Source organism: Nuphar pumila, chromosome 6 (genome assembly GCF_984573655.1).
Source record: "Nuphar pumila chromosome 6, dmNupPumi1.hap1.1, whole genome shotgun sequence".
Lineage (NCBI taxonomy): Eukaryota > Viridiplantae > Streptophyta > Magnoliopsida > Nymphaeales > Nymphaeaceae > Nuphar > Nuphar pumila.
Window position 1 is genome coordinate 34,442,247 of NC_143254.1, and position 16,922 is coordinate 34,459,168.

The following is a 16,922-nucleotide window of genomic DNA, read 5'->3' on the forward strand; positions in this document are numbered from 1 at the left end:
CGTTTGTGCATGATTGTGAAGAGTATGTTGCCTAAAGATGAGAAATTGCCACAAAATTTCTATCGTGCGAAGGTTATGGTCAATGCTCTAGATATGGGGTATAAAAATATAGATGTTTGTCCAAATCACTGAATGTTGTATTTCAAGGATCAGGAAAACAACATATTATGCCCGTCATGTGGGCATCCTCGATTCAAGCCAAAGACAAGAGGTAATGGTAACACGAGATCAAAAAAAGTTCCATACAAGTTGCTCTGCTACTTTTCTATCACAGATTGCAACGATTGTATATGTCTTCAAGGACAGCTAAACACATGAGATGTCATGCAAATAAAGTTCGACATCATGAAGACAAGATCACGCATCCTGTTGACGTGGAAGCTTGAAAGCACTTTGATCGTACTTATTAGAACTTCGCAATGGAAGCGAGAAATGTTAGACCCGGTCTATGTACAAATGAATTTAATCCATTTGGGGGCAGATCAACTTCATACTCATGCTGGCCAGTATTTGTAACTCCATACAACCTTCCACCAAGCTTATGTATGAAGCATCCAAATCTTTTTGTGTCTCTATTGATCCCTGGTCTGACCTCACCAGGCCAAAATCTTGATGTATATTTAAGGTCATTGATTGATGAACTAAAAGTACTGTGGGATGACGGTGTAACTACGTATGATGCCCACAAAAAATAAATTTTCAATATGAAGGTCGTTGTTCTATGGACAATCAGTGACTTCCCTGCATATGGTATGTTATCTGGTTGGAGCAGACATGGGAGGTTGGCATGTCTGTACTGCATGGAGGATACAAAAACTTTTAGATTAACGCATAGAAGGAAGCCTCGCTGGTTTGAGTGTCATCGTTGATTTTTACCCAGCGATCATCCGTTCTGACGACAAAGAAATGTGTTTCGAGCAGGCATAATTGAAATGAAAGATCCACCTACAAGATTATCTGACATAGAGATTTTAAGAAGATTGTGATACTTTCCAGATGTATTAACAGATGCCCGTAGTCGGACGCCCTTCCTTGAATTTGAAAAGGATCACAATTGGACAAAAAAATCTATTTTTGGGGAACTATCATATTGGTCGACCCCATTGATATGACATAATTTGGATGTGATGCATGTGGAGAAAAATGTGTTTGATAATGTGTTCAATACAATAATGAATGTTAAAGGGAAAACAAAGGATAAACTGAAGGCCCGTATGGATTTAAAAGTAATATATAAAAGACCAGAATTGGAACTCAAAGAGTACAATGGCAAAGTACTGAAACCAAAGGCAAGGTACGTGCTTGGACCTGATCAAATAAAGTAGGTATGTCAATGGTTGAGATAGTTGAGATTTTCAGATAGATGTGTCTTACATTGCTCGGGCTGTGAAGATTGACGATGGACAATTATATGGGTTGAAGAGTCATGATTGTCATATCTTTATGCAACGATTGATACCCCTAGCATTCCATGATATGTTAGACAAACCTATATGGGGGGTATTGTCGGAGTTGAGTGGGTTTTTTAAAACATTGTGTGCATTGGAAGTTGTAGTATCTGATGTAAAGAATCTTGAGGACTCTGTCATCACTACTGTTTGTTTGCTAGAAAAGATTTTTCCGCCAGCTTTTTTCGATGTTATGGAATATTTGATCATACATTTGCCATATAAACTAAGGGTTGGTGGTCCTATGCAATATTGATGGATGTAATCATTTAAAAGGTATATATTTTCTTATATTTGTCTCTTCAATGACAGATATTTCAAATTTGAAATGTATATTTTTGACAGATGCATATTTGACCACAAAAAAAGGTTCGTAATAAAGCAAGAGTAGAAGGTTCTATTTGTGAGGCGTACACTTTATAAGAGATTTCAAATTTCTCATTTATGTACTTTGAACCTCACATTCCAACACGTTATACATGCCTGCCTTGTAACGATGATGGAGAACAAGTAACTGTAGCTGACAAGCTGTCGATATTTCAACCACTTGGGCATGCATTTGGTAGTTGCCGATCAAGACTCTTGACAGAATGAGAGCAAGATGCATCACACATCTATATTCTTTTTAATTGTTCAGCGATCGACCCATACATCGAGTAAGTATATGTAGATGCAACACAATTCTAAATCTTTTTATGTTTTATACGTAGATACATGGCTCGGTAATATAAGTATTTGTCCTTTGCAGACAATTTGATCGGGAGTTGCAAAGAGAAGTTTCACATCTCATTGATGCAGAAGTACAAAAAGAACATGAAACTAAGTTTGTAGAGTGGTTGAAACAGTTGGTAAAGAAACTAACATAAATTTTGTACTTGTAAACAACACTAAGTTACTTAATTGGTCGTGATCACAATCATTATTTTTGTCTGTGCGTAGGTCCACCATGGTGATGTTAAAGATCAAGAAATATGTGATTTAGAAAATGGTCTGACCAAAGTTGTACAATGATACAACGGATACATCATAAATGGCTATCGATTCCATACAAAAGATTATATTATAAAAAAATTAACGATTAATAGTAGCATGTGTGTCAAGGGTAGCAGCTACAGTGAAAATGAACATGATTACTATGGTGTTATAGAGGAAATAATGGAGTTGACTTACTTAGGCATAAATAATAGGGTAACTTTATTCAAGTGTCATTGGTTTGATCCAACTGCAACAAGAGTCGACAAAGCCTCAGGCATTGTGGAGGTGAATTATAAATCAAGGTTTGGAACATATGAACCATTCATATTAGCTTCACAAGCTCAACAAGTTTATTATACTTCATATCCGAGTACAAAAAAGTCAGATAGAAATGAATGGTAGGCAGTTTGCTAGGTGAAGTCCAAACTATACCCTGAGTATGATCAGTTACAGGAAGACAAGTTAACTGAAGAGAGTAATTACTATCAATTGGATGATATCTATGACTTCTCTTATGCTCACGATGTTGCGCATAATATGCATGTCATATCTCCATTGGTCGATGAAACATTCATAGAAAAATGTGATCCAAATGATATACCAAGTGGATGGGCAAACAATGAAGAAGAAGATGAAGAAGAAGAAGCAGAATATGAAAATCAAACAAGTGATGAGGAAGAATTCTCAAGCTAGTGAGCAAAATCTTGTAATACAAACCTCTATTTGAATGTATCGCAATACTTGATGTGAATGATTTGAATTATTTCAATGTATTGTAATACTTGATGTGAATGATTTGAATGTATTGCAATACTTGATATGAATGATTTGAATGCATTGCAATGATGTTAATGATTTACATGTATTTCAATGATTTGAATGTACTATAATACTTGATGTGAATGATTTGAATGTATTGCAATACTTGATGTTAATGATTTGAATGTATTGCAATGATGTGAATGATTTGCAGGTATTCCAATGATTTGAATGATTTGAATGTATTGCAATACTTGATTTGAATTATTTGAATGTATTGAAATGTATTGCATTGATGTGAATGATTTGAAACAATTTGAATGTATTGCATGACATTTTTTATTTGTTAGAATATGGTTCATGGAGCTTACAGTGGTCGTTCATCCAGTAGTAGTCAGGCTCAACCTTCATCTTCACGAGCTCCTTTGATAGGTATATCATTTAACTAATTGGATGCTTGATTAGTTGAAATGCGCATTCTGAGAATTTCTAACGTATTTTTTTATAGATGATGTTTTGCCTGTACATGACCCATCTACACCAGTTGATCATAGAAGTCAGGAGCCAACACAGGATGCAGAGTCTTCTCAGTCTGGCACAAGAAGACTCATTCGAATAGTGTATATCGATAATCGACCGTAAGTATTTCGTTTTCACTTATTACATATCTTATAAATATTTTATATTGATATTTACTGCGTATCAATTCATGTGCAACACGAGGTTTGAGCCATAAGAAGTAGTACGTGATATTAGGAATTCACTTCTTCAACCTCTACCAGAACCAGTCGCTCAATGGAAAGAGTATCCAAAAGAGGTGATAGACTGATTGTGGTCCTCATTCACGGTATACAGTCATCCATCATAGTTAATGTGTTTCATATTTAATTTTTTGTTATAGTCATGTCTACTAACTTTCTAAAAATATATATAGGTTTTGAATCGCTTCGCGACTACGATGGAAGAACATGATGCAAGGAAGGTGTGGCAGAAGGTAATTGTCAATCGATTTGCAGACATGCTATACAATATGAAGACTACAGCAAAAAAAGCATCTGGCGGAATAGATGATTCACTACAGTGGAAGGGCCATGACCCTATTACTGTCAGGAGAGATTATTGGGAGGGAATGTGCGACAAGTGGACATGGGATGCATTTCGAAATCACTTAGCGAAGGCTGCACAAAATCGAGCAAAAATGCCCGAAGCCTATCTACACACAGGTGGATCTAGGACTTTTGGGATCCACCTGAAGAAAATGGTAACACATCAATATATATTATCAATTTTATAAGTATTGTTGCAAACCTGTTAACTAAATCTTTTATCATTTAACTTCGCATGAAGCAAAAAAAAGAGGCATTGTACCATACAAGGATGTGTTTGTTGAAACACATAAACGTAAGACCACGGGAGAGTTCGTATCAGAAAAGGCGAGAACGACAACGGTATGTATTTATTGTATTAATGATCATTGTAATATACAAGTTATCATAAACATTGTAATTCTTAATTATTAATGCATACTGTAAACATTATTTTATAGGAGGCATATGAGTAATAGTTGGTAGAGCGATATGACGATGACTCTACTCAGCATCCATCATTTGATCCTGCAGCATGGGTGACTGCAGCAGGTGAACCCAAAAAGGGTCGTGTGTTCGGGTTTGGGAGTAGTATGAACACCTCATCAGTTGTTGCTTCCTCCAGTCATGGCTCACAGACTTCTTCCGTCAACATCAGCTCCGAGCATTCTATTTTTTTCGGTGATGATGTACGTCAGATCGTTAAAAACACAATGCGCGACTATTTTCATGAAACAATTGTCGACGTTCTCCGAGATGAGTTCAACAGTTTTTTGCAGAACAGGGGAACTTCGATTGCAGGTGCCTCTCAGGTATGAAAGTTTCATTTGATATATTGCATGTCGTTAGATTTCATATAACTTTGATTGCCTTAACTTAGGTGCATTGGATATAATTTATTTTAGTATATTTTGTTTATCAATACTGACCTTTTATATAATATTTCAGTATAATATTTTTACTGCCTTTGAACACATATGAGCATGATAGAATCACATATAAAGTTTTTTTACTGCCTTAAAACATATATGAGCATGATAGAATCACATATATAGTTTTTTTTACTGCCTTAGAACACATATGAGCATGATAGAATCACATATAAAGTTTTTTTACTACCTTAGAACACATATGAGCATGGTAGAATCACATATATAGTTTTTTTTACTGCCTTAGAACACATATGAGCATAATATAATCACATATATAGTTTTTTGTCAGACTTAGAACACATATGAGCATGATAGAATCACATATAAAGTTTTTTTACTGCCTTAGAGCACATATGAGCATGATAGAATCACATATACAATTTTTTTTACTGGCTTACAACACATATGAGCATGATATAATCACATAAACAATTTTTTGCCTGCCTTAGAACACATATAAGCATGATAGAATCACATATTAAGTTTTTTTACTGCCTCAAAACACATATGAGCATGATAGAATCACATATAGAGTTTTTTTAACTGACTTAGAACACATATGAGCATGATATAATCACATATATAGTTTTTTGTCTGCCTTAGAATACATATGAGCATGATAGAATCACATATAAAGTTTTTTGACTGCCTTAGAACACATATGAGCATGATAGAATCACATATATAGTTTTTTTGACTGCCTTAGAGCACAAATGAGCATAATTGAATCACAAATAAGTTTTTTTACTGCCTTAAGAACACATATGAGTATGATAGAATCACATATACAGTTTTTTTACTGCCTTAGAACACATATAAGCATGATTGAATCACATATAAAGTTTTTTTACTGCCTTAGAACACATATGAGCATGGTAGAATCACATATACATTTTTTTTACTGCCTTAGAGCACATATGAGCATGATTGAATCACATATAAGTTCTTTTTACTGCCTTAAGAGCACATATGAGCATGATAGATTCACATATACAGTTTTTTTACTGTCTTAGAACACATATAAGCATGATAGAATCATATATACAATTTTTTTACTGCCTTAGAACACATATGAGGATGATAGAATCACATATAGAGTATAATTTATTTCAATATATTTTGTTTATCAATACTGACCTTTCTTTTCTTGTGTAGGTTGTTGGCGATAATCAGCGTAGTGGAGCTGAAGGGACAGATCAAGACAATGAACAAGAGGACGCACAAAATCTTGGCGATGATTAGATTCATGTGTTGAATTTGTTCTACCTTCTTTTTGTTTCAAAAATGTAAATGTTGAATTGTAAATAATTAGAACTTGCAAATTTTAAAGTGGATCGATTAATTGTTTTAGTTTCCTTTTATATGTATTTTGATGTGTACTTTATTTTTTATTCACAGGAAATATAAATTGTATCACGAGAAAATTTTTCTCAATAGTTAATTTTTAAATATTTTTTTTCTTTGTTTGTGACGGATTAGCGACGGATATATCCGTCGCTAATTACTATTAGCGTTGAATTTAGCAACGGATTAGCGATGCCTATAAATCCGTCGCCAAACCAAAGTCGTTGTATAGTAACGACGGCCTTGTGACGGATGTTGGCATTCGTTATTCCGTCGCAACTTAGCGACGGAACTGACGATAGATACGTCCGTCGGTACTTAGCGACGGAATGGGCGACAGATATATTCTGTCGCTATTTAGCATCAAAAATTTTGTGATGAAAGATATTCGTCGCTAATCCACCGTTAATCCATCGCTAAGCTGTTTAGCGACAGATTAGCGCCAGATTTAGGTCATCGCTAATCCACAGGTTTCTTGTAGTGTAACAAGGAAAGCAATAAAAGCAAGCAATGGAGCGACCAAAGCAAGGTATTGCTATTTTATCGTCTTATTCTTTATTTCTCGTCTCAATTAAGAGGAGTCATGAAAAGAACAAGTTAAAAAGCATGATCAATTCCTTTTTCAAAACTTGATCCAGTGGCACGAGCTCTTCTTGCATGCTACAAATGACCCACAAAAAAGAAGACTATTTTCTCTTTTACCCGCAAATGCAATGTAAGCATTGAGTTCGGCAATAATGATATCTCCCAACATACCAAAATGATATCACTCCACCAGTTGTGGGGTATCTATAGACCCCCAATCACCAACCCTTGCATGAATAGCTAAGCACCCAATAAGTCCAACATTGATTTCTTTGGACATGTCAATTTGGGTAAATACGTTCATAGTGACTAGAATTGATATCTCTTATCCGAAAACTAACAGTTCTTCCTGTCAATCCCGAAGAACCCAAATAACTCGATTTTCGCCTTCACAAAATGGGTTTTTGTTCAAGAATGAGATCTTGTTAGAACTATTCGTATTCGGTTCATCCCTGGGAACCATATCACCTCCAGTTCTGATGTTGTACCTAAACTTACACATATATTCTTTATAGCTTACTTAGGCTAAAAGTATGTATTATTTAAAGTATTTTTCATGTTACTATGCATTTTTAGAGCGACCAAAACTCAACTGCTCTTTTTTTTTTTTTGAGGGAAAGAAAAATTCAACTGCTGATATTGTATTAGAAATTAATCAGATAAAAATCAAATCGACTGGTTAAATTGATTTGTGTCAAATAGATTAAATTATAAAATTATTGATAAGTTTGAATTAAGCAAGAAACACCTGCAATTATGGATTTTAGAAGTGTTAAGGATGTTTACACCATAAAACTGTTTAGGAGCTACTAATCGACAATATTAACTGTCAGTTATGTCACAAGTTTGATACCCTAGGTGCACCTCCTTACCGTAAAGCCAAAGCAATGGGGAGGTTAGCCCACCAAGATCTTCGAACCATAATGATGGTTTCTCTTCAGAAAAACAAAAAGAAAAAAAAGAAAAAGAAAAAGACTAACCTGGTTAACTGAGATTAGGTAAATGTGGAAGCTGGTTAGGCAGCCAAGAAAACATATAGCAGTGAAGCTGAACAAGCTCAAGACCATGATATCATGAAAACATATAGAAATTTCAAATATATATATATATATATATATATATACAAAAATATAGTTAAATGCAAGTAATACAAATAATTTTGCAAAGAATTGTTTTTATTGGCTTAATATCATGTTAAATTGTGATATTTTCAAAATAAGTGATTTTTGAAATTATTAAGGATATTAAATATATCAGGCTAAAATCACAATAATTGCAAAATTAATATTGACGAAATTTGTGATGATAAATTAGAAGTGTATGCGTAATTGTCACAGGGTCAGATTTTGAGGCTCATGCCCGGTAAAATAATCTTTTATAAGTTTTTTGCATTGAAAAAATACAGATCTTAATTGGAACTCTGGTCACACCCGGGTTTGGTATAAAAACTTCATAAAGCATACCCGACCCATTTAACAATCGGACCTCATGAGTCCAAGCCAGATAGTTAATCAGACTCTCTTCTTTGAAACCAAACCCTGAACCTATAGGATCCGCTATGGGTTAGGATTGGGTCATACCTGATCCATTGATACCCCTACCAAAGGAAAGCCACTTTCTCTTGAAAGGGACACCAAGGAGGGAAAGTACTTCCCCGTTAGAGGAAATGGCATGAGAGAGAGAGAGAGAGAGATGCATACTCACAAGTAATGTTAATATGATAGAAAAGGTGACTCCTACATATGGGCAGAAGAACCAGTTTGACAATGTGATCGCAAGAGTGGTCAAAATGAAGCCTTTTGGGTCCGGACCGCACACCAAACCTCCTCCACAGAAAAACACCTGATGTGATAATCAGAACAATTAAAATAGGATATTAATGAGCTCTATGCAAACATTTACATGCTCAAAGCCCAGGTCCTGGTTTGATAAGTCTCCGTGTTAAGCCTGAATCAATCAAAACAGGATCTGTAACCTGGTCCAGGTCCAGGTCCAAAATTTACCGTAAAGTGGGGACTTAATCTGAATACAACAGGGACTATTTGATCGGTTTCAGGTAGTGGACCAGTGAAACTAAAATGGCTTGGTTCAAATACGAAGGAAGACCTCCCTTTTTAGTTCTCTCTTGAAGCTTATATATACGTTTAGTTTCTTGTCAAATCTATGCATCTGGTTGGAACTGACTAAACCTTACCCAAGTCTCTATCTCATCATATCGAACTCGGTTGAACCTAGTTATTTCCACCCAGAAATGACCCAGTTCTAGCCCATCGAACGTTCCATATGGAATGTTGGAGTTCATGAACTTGGTTATATTGTCTTGTTTTCATCCGGTTACAAAAGGAACAAGGAGTTCATGAACTTTGTCATGTTTCGCACATTGCCCAAACATGCTTTAGCCTTCACATTAGGGTGGCCAACGGTCTGGGTACCTGGCATGTTATGGGTCGGGGTGAGACTTGGGCCGAGCCATATAAGGTATTCAGGCCTGAAATGGAGCAGGCCTATTTACAAATTCAATACACCAGACAGGCCCAGCCCGATAGATGGGTCTGGCCTGAGTTCGGCCAGAGCCCGATTATAACTGGGCTGAGTTGGGCTCAGGCATGTCAAGCCCATATCGGTTCCTAAACGGATCGTGCCCACCAGACGTCCACTCCCAATTTACTTTACACGAGAGATCATCTGTTTGATGCTGATCATGAACATTCTTAGCCCCACTCAGCAACTATGAAACATCAATATTTCATGAACTTGGCTGTGCCTCACCAGGCACATCAAATCAAACACATCCTGTCTCTGTGTAGAGAAAGAAACTGGCGGTTTTTATGTAATCACAGGCCTGGTCACTCTCTCCACAAGCGACCAGAGTTAAACCCAACAAATGGGTCCATGTCAAGTCGCCAAAGACATGCCTGTCCGGCACCAGCAACCACCACAACTGAACCAGCAGCGGTCAGGATTCAGGCATTGGTACAAACATGAAAAAGGCGTATGTTTTTTCCAGGCCAAACTTGGTGGACTCTCAGAGGTTCGGCGACATCGGCGAACGACAGAGAGGACAGTTCTCTGAGATCTTCCCCTCCCGTGCTTCTGAATTATGATGCCCCTTTTGCCTTTGCTTCTCCTCTGCCTGCTTGTTCACCATGGTTACTCCATAACTCACCACTGAGAAATTGTAGCCGGCTGCAACAGCCTGACTAATCTTATCAGAGTTTTTGCCCTTGCAGAAAGGGGGGGTCCAGGGGCTCCTCCCAGTGTGGGTCCTGGTTTGAGACCCGGTTTCTTATGGATCAGACCCAACTTATTTAGGTTTAGGGTTGTCGCCCTTTCTCTCTTGTAACTGTCGAAGAAGAGCAATAAAGTTTTTTCTCTGGGCGGACATGGGTTTTTACTCTCTCTCGGATTTGAGGAGAGGTTTTTCACGTAAATTTGTGTGTCCTTTCTGTGTTTGGTTTAATCGTTCTTGTTTATTGTTTCCTTCAGTTGTTTCTTGCTTGCGGTTTTCCTAACGTAATCTTCTGCCGGCTTCGAGCCGACAATGCTGCTGGCGGGTTTGGCCTTCCATTCTTTTCTTCCATTGTTGGTCTGTGGGAAGCCATGAATGGAAGCGCCCGAAGGCATGGAAGAGGCAAAGCACAGTTGCCCCATTTCATATTTTGGTTAAATTTGACCGTTGAGATGGCAAACCGCTTTTTGAAATCAAGCAACACAAGAGGGAAACAAGGGGGCAATTGGGAAGTCAAAGGCGACAACAGGTCCGGTAGAGTTTTAAACTGATCCATGCTCTAGATGAACTTGGTCCAAACCCGTATGCAGTTAGTCTAAATTGTATTTAGAAATGTCAATGAATGGGATTTTATCCGATATTTAACCGAATCCAACTCCATTTAGTTGGATTTGGTCACTCAAAACCATATCCGATTGTAAGTGGTTTTGATTTTTTTGCTACTGAATCCAACAAATATCTGCAGTGGATTCAGTACGAGCTTTTCACTGTGCGTCCGGATTCTGATTCCAAATTCTAATTCAGTTAGTTGGATATGGTATTGGGCCACATCCAATCCAAATATGAACTATTTATATTCGTAACTATTGTTTCATTTATCTTATACTCTTTTAAATCCATTAAAATGGAATGGATTGGTCAATGACTCGTCCCATTTTTTTTTAAGGCAAGCCGTGGTTAGGCAGACCCCTACCAGTTATACAACTATACCAATGGGTTTTGAACCTGCAACGTCCCAACACAAGGTGACGTGCACTAGCTGCTCCTACCAGACAAGCGTAGCCCCTGTTGGTATATTTGTTTCCAGATGTACGTAAGAAATGAAAAGCGGGCCACCACATCGTTGGGTTGGATCCATAGAGAACTTAGATATAGGAATGCAAATGGGTTGGACCCAGATCCAGTCTATGCTTTACTGTATCTGACCTAATAAGATTCAGTTCGGACCTTTTGCTGCATAAACTCTATGTTTCTGTTTAAATGCATTTTTAAGCCTTTTGCTAAAAGGCTACCTACCATTAATGTTGGTTTTATAGCAAAAACATGATTTCTTAAAGACATAATACAATTCTATCATGAGTACATTTTCAATACCAAAGTTTTTTTTTTCAATTCATTGCATTGAGAAATCAATGCTTTGTTGAGAGACTGTCATGCTGGAAAATCATGCCAAGATAAGGATCATGAGCGATGTCATTGCAAACTTTTAGTGTGCTGCTGCACCTTATCACCCTCCATCTTTAAGGTACAGCCTGTCAGCTGTGGGGACCAACAACAGATGCTGGATGATTAGTGCAGCAGCACACTCAAAGTATGTAATCACATTGCACCTGATCTCAATGCTAAGGGAGTCTATTGCTTTAGCTTGTGGAAAGGAATGACAATACCAAGGAAATTTTTCTGTTTATTTGGAAAAAAGCATCCATTGCTCTCTCTCTCTCTCTCTCTCTCTCTCTCTCTCTCTCTCTATATATATATATATATATATATATATATATATATATATATATATATATATATATATATATATGCAATGCTTCAGAAATATACTCTGTACAGCTTGTGTAAGGTAAAATGTACCATAGTTGGTGCACCTGCAGCTAATGCGTCTAATGACAAGCTCTTACATTTGTCTATCTTCTTTATGTTGAATTGTAGTGTGTGCTTGGGTCTTAGTCAAAGATCAATTTTGTTGTGAAAGTGTTATGGTCAATAGGCTTCGTGTAGCTATTTTAGAGGTAAAGTTAGTATTTGCAAATAATGCATGGGCAACATGGGTATGTTAATTTATTTAATATGTAGTAAATGTTACGAGGCATGTAAAAAGTTAGTATGTGAAGGGTTCATGTAAAGGTTATAAGAATGTGAAAAGTTGGTATATGAAGAGATCCTATAGGAAAATGGTAATTAAAATGGAATTTCGTAGTTGGTATCGGGGCTTATAAAAATAAGGGTAAAAGTCATTAAAATTATGTTAAGAGTGTAGAGAAAGGGCCTCAATATATATATATATATATATATATGTGTATGTGTTTGAGGAGGTTCCTAGTTTTGTGTGAACAAGTGAAATACTAGTGATATTTTTCTCTTTTCTTTGCTTTTTTTTTCTCAAAATGAGTATTTTTTTTCTTAATCAATCGTTGGAGTTTTTTCTATATGGTATCAGAGCTATAAGGAAAAGGTGTTTGGTGCTTTTAGCAATCCTTAACGCCATCTACTGAGTCATTTGATAGAGACAAGTTTGAAGTAAAGAAACTTATCAATTCTAATTACCAACATTGGAGGCTACGTAGAAGTCGTACCTCCAACGACAAGATGTGTGAGAGCTTGTTGGTAGAGCCGAAACCACCATAGGGGAAGACACACAACCGAAGTTTGAAGCATTTTCGGTCAATCCTTGATTGATTTGCAGGTACACACTAAGAGGCAGTGTTGAATTGTAGTGTGCGTTAGGGCCTTAGTCGAAGATCAATTTTGTCGTCCAATTATGTATTTTGGGCTTTTCAATTAATATGCCTTGTGTATAGATTTTAGGAGCAAAGTTGGTATTTGAAAATAATGCATCGGTGGGTATGTTAATTTATTTAATGTATAATAATTATTATAAGGCATATGAATGTAAAGGGTCCATGCAGAAGTTACAGGAATGTGAAAAGTTGGTATGTGAAGAGACCTATAGAGCGAATGGTAATAATTAAAATAGAATTTCCTAGTTGGTATTGAGGCCTGTAAAAAATAAAGGTAAAGTCATTGAAACTATGTTAGCTGTATGTAAAAAGGGGGGCCCCAATGCCTACATATATGTGGGACTTGAAGTTTTGTATGAACAAGTGAAATACTAGTGATTTTCTCTTTTTTCTTTCTGGGTTTTTCTAACTTGGGTTGTGTATTTTCTTCTTGATCAAAGGTAGGGGTTTTCCCTATATGATACCAGAACTATAAGGAATGAGAGTATTTGGTGTTCTTGGCCATCCTTGGAAATCAAGGAATTAATGTGATGGAAAATGAAGTTGGAAAGGAGAAAGAGCTGTAAAAGCTAAAGCATAAATTGATGGCCACTATGGACACCAACCAGCCCAATTATTCATATGCCTCTTAGACAAGTTGACATAACAATATATTTTAATTATGTTAAAAGTTTGTGTTTGACTATATATGTAGTTCTTTTTTTCTATTTTATTTTGAAGGCATCTGTCTTGAGCAGGGGTGTAGCTAGGATTCATGTGAGCGGGGGGCAAACAGGGGTGTAGCAAAAAAAAATTTATTTGTGAGATAGTCGGGGGTTCGGGGGCAGCGGCCCCGAAATTGAGATAAAACAAAAAATGGCTACAATTCTTAATAAAAATCTATTTCATATAGACAAATCAAACTATTTGCTGCAGTCAGGGCTGGGCTAGGACTGGGCTGGGCTTACAAAAATGGATAAAAATCTATTTCATATGGAATCAGGGCTGGGCTAGGACTGGGCTTTTACAAAAAAAAAAAAATTTGTTAACTGTTTCGGGAGGCAGGACTGGGCTACAGCCCAGTCCTGCCCCCCCTAGCTACGCCTTTGTCTTGAGTTCTTTTACATGCATGGTGCAACTCAATGCTTAGGTCTAGTGAAGATTTTGGGCCATTTTGTTTATATGGGTGGTTGTTTGTGCATAAACATGATGTGGTTTTGTACATGATGTGAATCCAAATCACTTTTTGAATATCTTTAGACCAGTGTTGTCAGCATCGGCCGATTCATATTAGTATCGACAAAAATCAATACAATACTAACCTGAATCGGTTATTTTTTAATAAATATAAAAAATACTTAAAATTAATTTTTTAATATTATTTTAACAGTTTTAACGTGTGTCACGTTATGATTGACATGGGATATTATTTAATTATTTTTTAGCCGATTCGAACGATCGGATTGAGAATTGGTATATGCCGATGAATCATTGGGCAAATGATAGCCGATACCATTTTGACAACATTGCTATAGACTATTTTGACTTATATGACTCATTGTTATTCATGAGTCCTATCATATACACTATCTGACTTATATGGGTGAATGTTATTTGATTTATATGGGTGGATGTTAATTGGTTTAGATAGGTGGGCAATAATGTATATGTAGATGTTTTGTGTACAGGTGAATGTTGTTTGGCTTATATGACTCTTGTTGATTTTTCTTTCTCTTTTAATTGTGAAAAGGGGAGGAATAAGTAGAGCATATGATGCAACATATGAAGGTCTCATGTTTTATGCACTATTGTGATTGCCTGTTCTAATTATATGATGTTTTAGTAGTATGAACGTTCATTGCCTATCGCTTGCTTTTCAAGTATTACCTTCTCTCTCTCTATATATATATATATATATATATATATATATATAGAGAGAGAGAGAGAGAAACTGGAATATGTAAATTAGCAAAATATGTAAACTAGTATGAACCAAGATTTTCATAGGTTTTTTGCAAATCTAACCCTACATATGCATTCGGCGTGATCCATTTGCTTGGAATAAACTATTGCATCATCATAATCGGATCAAGAAATATGATTTTGTATATTTGAATATTTACAAAAATTCTGAACTGTTGATTTTCAAGCCTTAAAAGATTCTTCTTATACATCTTAATCTAAAAGTATGTCTCTATAAAACCAAGCATCTAGATTGCATCCGTACGGTGAAATTTTAGAAAAAAAAAATATAAAAATCTGATTTGCTACTGGTTTACATATTTTCCTGGTTTACATATTCCAGTTACCTATATATATATATATATTCTGATTTGCTACATTTCTTTTTTCATAGTGTTGTATTTTCTCCAACTCCACCATATTATGATGTACTTTTTTATTGCCTTTGGGTAAGCATTGTTGAATAAAGTTTGTAAACCAAACACAAATCTTATAAATTGATGTATCATTGTAAGACCATGAATAAAGTTGAATCAAATTGTTAAATTTGAGTTTCAATTGTGATTTATATTACTTGTTAGCAAGTGTATTATTATTTTTTATTACTAATTAGTGTTTCAATTGTAATTATGATTATTTATATATTGGTGACATTTAAACAATTGTAAAACAATTTTACTGTCACAAACTTATGCTAATGAAATTACCTAAGACAATGGCATAAATTTATATTGACACTAACTTGTGTCAGAAAAAAGCACTATTGTCGCAAAAGGCAATATTGCTAGAAGAGGGAGGAGTCGATGGACACACAGAGAGAGATTACCATGATGAAAGATGTGACCACTGTTTATTCGCACTTATATGCAGTAGATGCAACTAAGAAAACATTGATAGAATAGTATTCTCATATTTGGAAGTCACTGATTATGGTAGGATATATATTTGGTATTTATTCCATTCCAAAAAAATATTCGGTATTTATTTTAGTAATTCTAGCTTGAATAGTGCTCGTATTGTATGCTAGGCCTCCCCAAGTTACCCAACCTGATACGTATCCCATTCCCTGCTTCTTTATAGGTCCTTTGAATGGACTCTCTTGGGGCTTCTGGTCCAGCCCCCCCAGCAACTCGTGTCTTACAACCCTGGGACCTGATCCATGTTAGGAATACCCGGATCTACATCCAGGCCCATGTCTCATATTTCCCATTCCATTGGCTCAGCTGAGCCGGATCAGAGCCCTGATGCACATCCCTTTTCATATGGAATTGGAGCAGATCAAAACCTGATCCTATAAATCATTGATGCAAGCCCTTAACACTTATAATCTCGGAGATATCCAATCTAACTAGTTTCATCAATTAGCCTTTTTCATTTCTTATTCATTTTTCTTTGGGGGGAGGGGGGGCGAAGAGTGTTAGTTTTAGTTAGTAGTTGCTTTTACAGCTTGGGATGTTATTTAATCATTACTTACCCTCAAAAGCTTTCCACCGTTTTGCTTGAAGGAGGTTAAACTACAAATGGAGCTGATGTAATTCAACCTAAATCTGAGGCATCACTTCATATTCAATTCCTTACATTGGGATCCAAATGCATATTCACATCATATTTGGAGTTTACTAAATCGGATTTAGTACTGATTTGAATCAGTGATTTAAGAGTCAGAGCAAATTTGGCTCCATCAAAATCTGATCCGATTTCATTTTTCACATGCAAAGAGCATAGTTTTATTTTATTTTTTTATTGTTTTTATCTGATCCAATATTACCACATCTTTCCTATCCGAATTCAATCCTACCACATCAGATCTGATTCAGATATACAATATACATTTTGGATTCAAATTCAGATATAGCAAGATCCAACCTATATCTGAT